This window comes from Amblyomma maculatum, chromosome 6 (genome assembly GCF_055883805.1).
Source record: "Amblyomma maculatum isolate TAMU_Amacu chromosome 6, ASM5588380v1, whole genome shotgun sequence".
In the NCBI taxonomy this organism is placed as follows: domain Eukaryota; kingdom Metazoa; phylum Arthropoda; class Arachnida; order Ixodida; family Ixodidae; genus Amblyomma; species Amblyomma maculatum.
This window is the reverse complement of record NC_139349.1, coordinates 135,408,463-135,415,159: the sequence shown is the minus strand read 5'-3', so window position 1 is coordinate 135,415,159 and position 6,697 is coordinate 135,408,463. Positions and strand designations below refer to the sequence as shown.

Sequence of the window (6,697 nt, the reverse complement as noted above, 5' to 3'; positions counted from 1 at the left end):
TTTATGGGCGTCGCCATCTTTAAATGACGCGGCAAACTCGCAGCCGGCGCGACCACATGTACTATACCAAAATATGACGTTAACCGCATTCTTATAGCATTATGACATTCTATTTTTGCTATAAAGTGCATAATATATTAATTTTGAAAGTAGTTAAGTAACATTTGATTGCAAAACTAGCAGAGCCATCTATGTTCTAAAAAGCGAAGCTTACATTCGGAGAAAAAAAAATATATAGTAAAACATATTGCCGCTGTTGGCTACCCTTCTGTCGGCGGCGGCATCTTTTCATTGCGGAAGGGAAGTCTGCTGGCGGCAAGGTCACCTCACTACAGCCCTGATTTGCCGCGCCGGCTACACGCAAGGGAAGACAAGGCCCGATAAGCGGCATTTGACCATCATCCGATAACGCTTCACTGATGTGAGTGCTGCCCCGGTTTTTTGTTTCGTCTCCGCAGTCTTGAGAAGCGTCGCGAAGACGACAGCTCCAGTTCGCTGGCGCTCTGGGAGGTGGAATATTACCATTCAAGCACGATGTGCTCTTTTGAGCAAATCTTTTCAAGCATTTCTGAGTGCTTCAGATACTTTGATATATTAGCTGCCTAGCCGCACTGTTTTCGAAGCGCGAGTGCCAACACCGCCTCGTCTCCTTCAAGAGTTTGACAAGGTCGCCATTCAACTCCTGGCGCATGGCGTTACGAACGGGATTTCCGTTACAGTGTAGTATCCGACGGTACCCTGTTTTACGATTTGCTTTCACTATGTTTCGAATTGGTCAAATTGTGTTTAAAGCGTTTCAAAGCCCGTTACGTAATAGATTGGTGGTTTGCGTTATGCTAATTGCCACGTTTGCAGCTGTACGCTGTTTCTAATGGAGCCACTCGGCCATCCCTATTTACTTTTGAGTGATATGCTTCACGTGCAAAATAGACCGCGACATGCTACAAATATGCCATGATCACATGTTTAAAAGGAAAAAAATCTTGAAGTGGCAATGAGTCTCCGGATGATATACCGCATAATTTCAATGGTGGGGTCTAGAAAGAGATTCGTTAAAATTCATTTGTATTTCCTTTTCTGGAAATGCAGCCAAAGATCTGCTGGCTTTGGCTATTAGCAGCGGGGTAGGACGTGAAGCGTGCAGTACGTCACGCGCTGACCCAGTTATGCGTAATGCGTTGTGCTGGCGCTTGGTTCGCTTTCTTTGTTGCTGAAATTTTCTACTGTGATGATTATTTAATGGAGTCAAACCCAAGATTTCATTCAACAAGGGAAAATGAAAGCTGCAAAACGCGAATAAATTTTAGGTTGAGTTGCTGGTCGAATTTCATCTCATTCATAGTAATTCATATAGTCTCGTCTCATTGAAAGCTGTTGAAGGAATGCGAAGTGAGACCATGACAGCGTTGATAAGAGTGAAAATCTTATCTTAATCGCCAATGCATCGTCGTTTCTGGCGAGCCGAATCACTTTTTTTTTTAGTACAATGTCATTCAAAATATTCCCCATTATCATTTCCCCGTTTTCGGTGGCACAGTGAGAAATTCGCTTCGGCGGCAGTCTGAATGCAGCCAACATATGACGAAAGGAAAAAGATTGAACCTCAGTGAAACAAAAGATGAAGATAATAGATTCAAACATCAGTAAAGCTTCGCCTACGCCTGTACTGCTTTTGACAGGTTTGCAGTCGGGGAGCTTTTAACTACGAAGTATATCTTGCAACAGGTTCCAGCTGGTCCGGGTTTTGCCATTTCGAAGGAAGCCATTAGCAAGAGAAGCACTTCAAAGCTTTCGGCGACTGTGCTACAGTACAATCTGTCTTCTTGTAGCCTGCATCTGTAAGAAGTGCAAGCTTGACCACCCTACCTTTACTAATGGATTTGTGCTTTTTAGTTTAGACCTGCACTTATACTTTTGGATCGCATGTTTCTGTGCAAATTAACACGTCTTGCCTGCGGAAAAATGCCGGACTGCAGAGTTTGGCTGATAAGCGAATTACTCCATTACCGATCGGCCAATTCATACAGCCTAAATTCTTAGTTCTTCAAAGTTGGTTGGGGACCAGAGCTGGTGGGCTTTCGCGGCGTCAGCTCGGGAATGTGCGGAAATGGGAAGATGTAGGGGGACATAGTGCAACGCTCAAGCATACCAACAGCTTGACTGATGAGAACGACATAATTTTTCTTTCTCAAAAAGCTGGTGAACTTCATTTATCTTCTATGCAAGAATTTTCTTTGCTCGTTGAATTCACCGCAAGCATGCTGACGTACGCTTGTCCACAATCGTCGATCGCCTTTCTCAGTCGCCGTGACTCGCCTGAAACTTGTCTTTGTATTGTGCTTTTTTTTTCTTTTTTTTTTTTTGTAACCAATTCCTAACTGAAAGCACAGAGGCCTTCAGCCGTCATAGTGGAAGAACGCGGGCTTCCATTGCAAGCGAGCAGCTTTCAGTGTCACACGCGGTGTAAGCCTGCAAGGTCGTTTTAGTTGACTTTTCCCCAAGCGCTCGTATTTTAGGCAGGAGGGGCATGGTGCACTGTTCCGTCTCAGCAGCAGCTTTGCTGTCAGTTCTTTGCTCCAGAGCTTTAATCTGGCTGTTCGTTTTGATCCCAAGGTTCGCTGCCCCTTTGTCGCGCCTCCCTGCCAGGGCGAGTTGCCAGCGGCAAAAAAAGAAAAGCAATTGTAGGAAGTGCATCACTTGGCGACTGTGGTGACGTGCCCTTGGAGCGCTTTTCTTTTTTGTGTGTGTGTGTGTGTGTGTGCTCGCCACTGATTTCGGAGCCGCCCGGCTGAGGCTTTTTCGCCGAGCGTGTTTGTTTTGGCGTCATCCGACTGACGTCTGGCAGGCTGAGTTCGTTCAACGGAACAAAACGATGAATTTCGGTTCTGGCGTGTCCGTCTAGAACTCGGTTGAGCGATTTGCAGCACATTGTGCCCAACTTGCTACCACGCTTCGGTTTTACTCCGGAAAGGGCGTCAAATCTTGTGGCAGCCGTGAACGCCGTCAATTTCATCTTTTAGAGGCAAAACTCTACGACGTGGTCTTTTTTTATGCCCTCAAAGGTGTATAAACCGGAGTTATTGGACACCTATTCTCGTTGGGAGTTAGCTAATGCAGAACGTCTGCACGCGCCGCGTGGTTCGAACTGATAGGGAACTTTTCTGCACTCCCGCTAAAAGGTGATCCGCCGCTGACGCATTGTTTCCGTTGGAAACTTTTGTGTGGATGCCGAACTGCATGCAAAGAGCGTGCTCAGGTGACTTAATTGTTTGGGACTGTAATATAAAAGTAAGAGAAATGAAGGTGGCTTGCGTGGTTTTCGTATAAGCCACTTTGGCGCTCCAAGTTGTCGGTCCGGACGGAGCCAATTGGATCTGAGTGGCGGTTCGATAAAAGCCGCGGGGGACACGAGCGCATTATTTCTGGAATACGCGCTCGCTTCGTGGCACTTGGGCAGAGAAGTGGAAGACAGATACGTGAGCTTATCGGCCACTGTGGTATCCATGCGAAGATAGCATCGTACCCATTCGCATTTCGCTAGCAACGACTACGCAATCCTACAAGATCGCGCTGCCTGAGAGGATAGGAGCAAAATAAACCTCCCCACCCTCGGGCGAAAATTTTTAAATGAAAAAAAAAAAAAAAGTCGCGTTCTGATCGGCGAAGGAAGTGCAAGGAAAAATTGCGAGGGACTTAGCGACTAAAGTAGTGAAAGGCGAAAGCCTGAGTGTCACATCCTGCTACGCAACTGGCCGTAATTAATCATTCCTTAATTAGTCGTTAAGTAGGTGAATAATTATTTGGTCATTATTTAGTAAATAATTACTTAAACAGTTATCATTTAGCAATTAATTCATTAATTAGTAGTTGGTCATCGATTGCCTTATGGTCATATAAAGCACGCATTCGCTCATACTGTGGTGGTGCTCTGTGATTGGTCGAGACCTCTATGACGTCATCCCGCCTCGGCCAATCAGAGCCGCCGCAAAAGCGGGACACATTTTGTCCACGACAGCTGAGCCATTAAAGGTTTTCGCCTTAATACATGGTTCCTGTGGAACCGCCCCTTCCAGGAGTGATTCAACTCCTCCCCTGTGCGCACGTCCATCAGGCACTGCTGTCCTCTGTCCCGGTCCGTCGTGCTGTTCAAGAGATGCTCAAATATACTCTCAGCCACGTTCTTATTGACATACTGTCGTAGTCAGATGAAAAAAAAAAAAAATAGACGGGGAAAATATGCAGGGGTGTAAAGGGCCTTGGTCCGTGAATGGCGTTCTCTGTTCTTTTGTATGCCGTTGTCGCTCGTAATGAAAGGGGCGGTTTATCTCTTAAGTGCGCGTGTAAAGAGCCTGCCGAGACTGCCGTAGTCCATCGTCCGCCTATAGTTAGCCTATTTCCTGGTCATAACATTACATCATTTATGCCAGTAAATTTTACCCATTTGACATTTGCAAAACCCTGTGGAGGTTCTGCAGGGCTCGTAACCTCTGTTCTCAGAGCTGAAACGCCACGCCGCTAACTCAGGTCATTCCCCGGCATCGCCGGCACCTAGAAGAACGACATACCGTGGCACAGACACCGGGCCATGCTGTCCCAGCGAGTTCTCGCTTCCTCTTTAGTAGCAGCATGTGCACGCTTCGAAGTCGCAGCGTCGTATCTGCTGCCGGCCATCGAAACCAAAGAGAAGATCCGCCGCTCGATTCCGGCCTTTGGTCCCGGTAGCGTTCTCACTGCGGGCAGGATAATTTATTTTACACAGCCCAAATTAACATATGTGCCCGGAGTACAGTGTTCTAGAACACTGGCTACGCCTTGGGGGCAGGAGAATGACGAATCGCCACAAACCCATCGAGAAAGAGTACTGTTTCATTGAACCTCTTATTTGTTCGATAATTTTCAAAGGCACTGGCCACAGTGATTATGGCGTTGGGGTGCCGAGGACGCGAGGAGTATGGAATGCCGACCGCGGGTGCAGAATACGCTCGTGTGCTTTGCGACGTCGGGTGAATGAAGGTAATGCGGAACCCTCCGCTATGGTGTCTCCCATAATGTGCGTGCACCTTGGGGACGTTTAAAGGCCGTTTCACATGGTGCGACGCGCACGAAAAATTTCGGCCCAGTCGCAGTGTCGTTGCGGCGCAAATCGCAACTGCCCTTTCATATGCTTGCGGAACCAGCGATTTCTGTCGATGCGGCACGAGCGGCGGCACCATCATATTTTACGAACAATACAGGTAGAACACGCGTAAGATTAAATGTAGTATTTAATTTATATTTTTTATCAAAATATAAAACACTTTATGCAAAATATATTTTTAACTTTTTCGTTTTGTACGCAACTACGTACAACAGTCACATCAGGCTGAATTCCATAGGCTGGCGGCTGTCCCGTTCGCAACGATCGCTGCGACGGGAGCGGCGTGCGACCAACATGTTGGAAGTCTGCCGCAGCCGCTCTGCGACGGAAGTGGCGGGCCCTTCTGTCGCTGTGCGGCTGAAATCGCACTCTGCTGCGGCGAGAATCGCATCATGTGAAACGGCCTTAAGCCTCTCATGCACCATGCCATAAGCTGAGAGCAAGATGTAAGGCCGGGGAATTGAAATGCAGGACTCTTCAGTACAAGGAGCAGCGCAGTAGCAGTTGGACCATTTTTATTAACCGCTGTAGGCTATAGTTCACAGCTGCTTTCTTCTAGTCTTGCACCCGGAACATAAACACGAAATGAACTGCTAGATAGGCGCCTCATTAGGAGCGACTTTATTAGCGAACCTTCGACTGTGGCGAACAGCGGAGCACAGACTCGGGCTAGAAAGACGCGGCGATCCGGTTGTTTACTTTATCTGAAGGGCTGAAGGCCGAAACAATGTTTTCCGAAAAGGGTATAGCTATATCGTAGATGCTGGAGGAAGGAAGATTAAATTTTTATTTGAAGACCTGTTCCCGTAGACGGCAATCTTCTAGGGCCGTCGGCCATCCGCACAAAGAGACGTCAAGTACTCGAGGAGAAAGGGTAACGACATCATTTGATGATTATATGTAGTGCTTGCTTAACCATATACTGGGACAGTGAGCCGCTGCTTAATCTCTGACAGTACTGCCTTGCAATGACGCCAGCCGTGAAAGCAGACTCTGAAAGGAGAGTTAGCACAAGCGCAGTCCTGTGCTTTACTTTGGTGTCGCGCGTTTTACACCGCGCCCGCGCTCTCTTCACCTGCGCAACATTCTCATTGCCTGGCACGGCATACGACGATCGCGCATCGTCGGAGAAGGTCTTTCGTACCGCTAGATGTTCTGGTTTGGTTTGTTGGGTTTAATGTCCCAAAGCGACTCAGGCTATGAGAGAAGCCGTAGTGGAGGACTCTGGAAATTTCGACCACCTGGGGATCCTTAACGTGCACTAACATCGTACAGCACACAGATGCCTTGCTCTTCGCCTCCACAGAAAAGCGGCCGGGATCCGATCCCGCATTCTTGGGACTCAAATGTTCAGCGCCCTAACTGATGCACCACCACGTGTAAAACATGGATGAGCTGCAGTGGACGCCTACTCCGCGCATACATGCTTATCGTGGTGGCTGCCATTGGAGGTAACGGCCCCTGATAGCTCATACATCTACATATGTCCAAATGCATGGTGTACAGTCTGGCAAGGATGATGCTTTCCGATCACGTGATTGTAACGTGCACCATAATACC

At 47.7% G+C, this 6,697-nt stretch overlaps 1 protein-coding gene across 1 annotated transcript in view; it reads left to right on the top strand.

Annotated features, from left to right (window-relative positions):
* Nucleotides 1-253: 253 nt before the first annotated feature.
* LOC146186818 (pyruvate kinase PKM-like) overlaps nt 254-6,697 on the top strand; it is a 36,249-nt gene continuing 29,805 nt past the window's right edge. The window contains exon 1 of the mRNA XM_084607452.1: nt 254-421. The gene's annotated coding sequence lies outside the window, so the exon portion shown is untranslated. The remainder of the gene's footprint in view (nt 422-6,697) is intronic.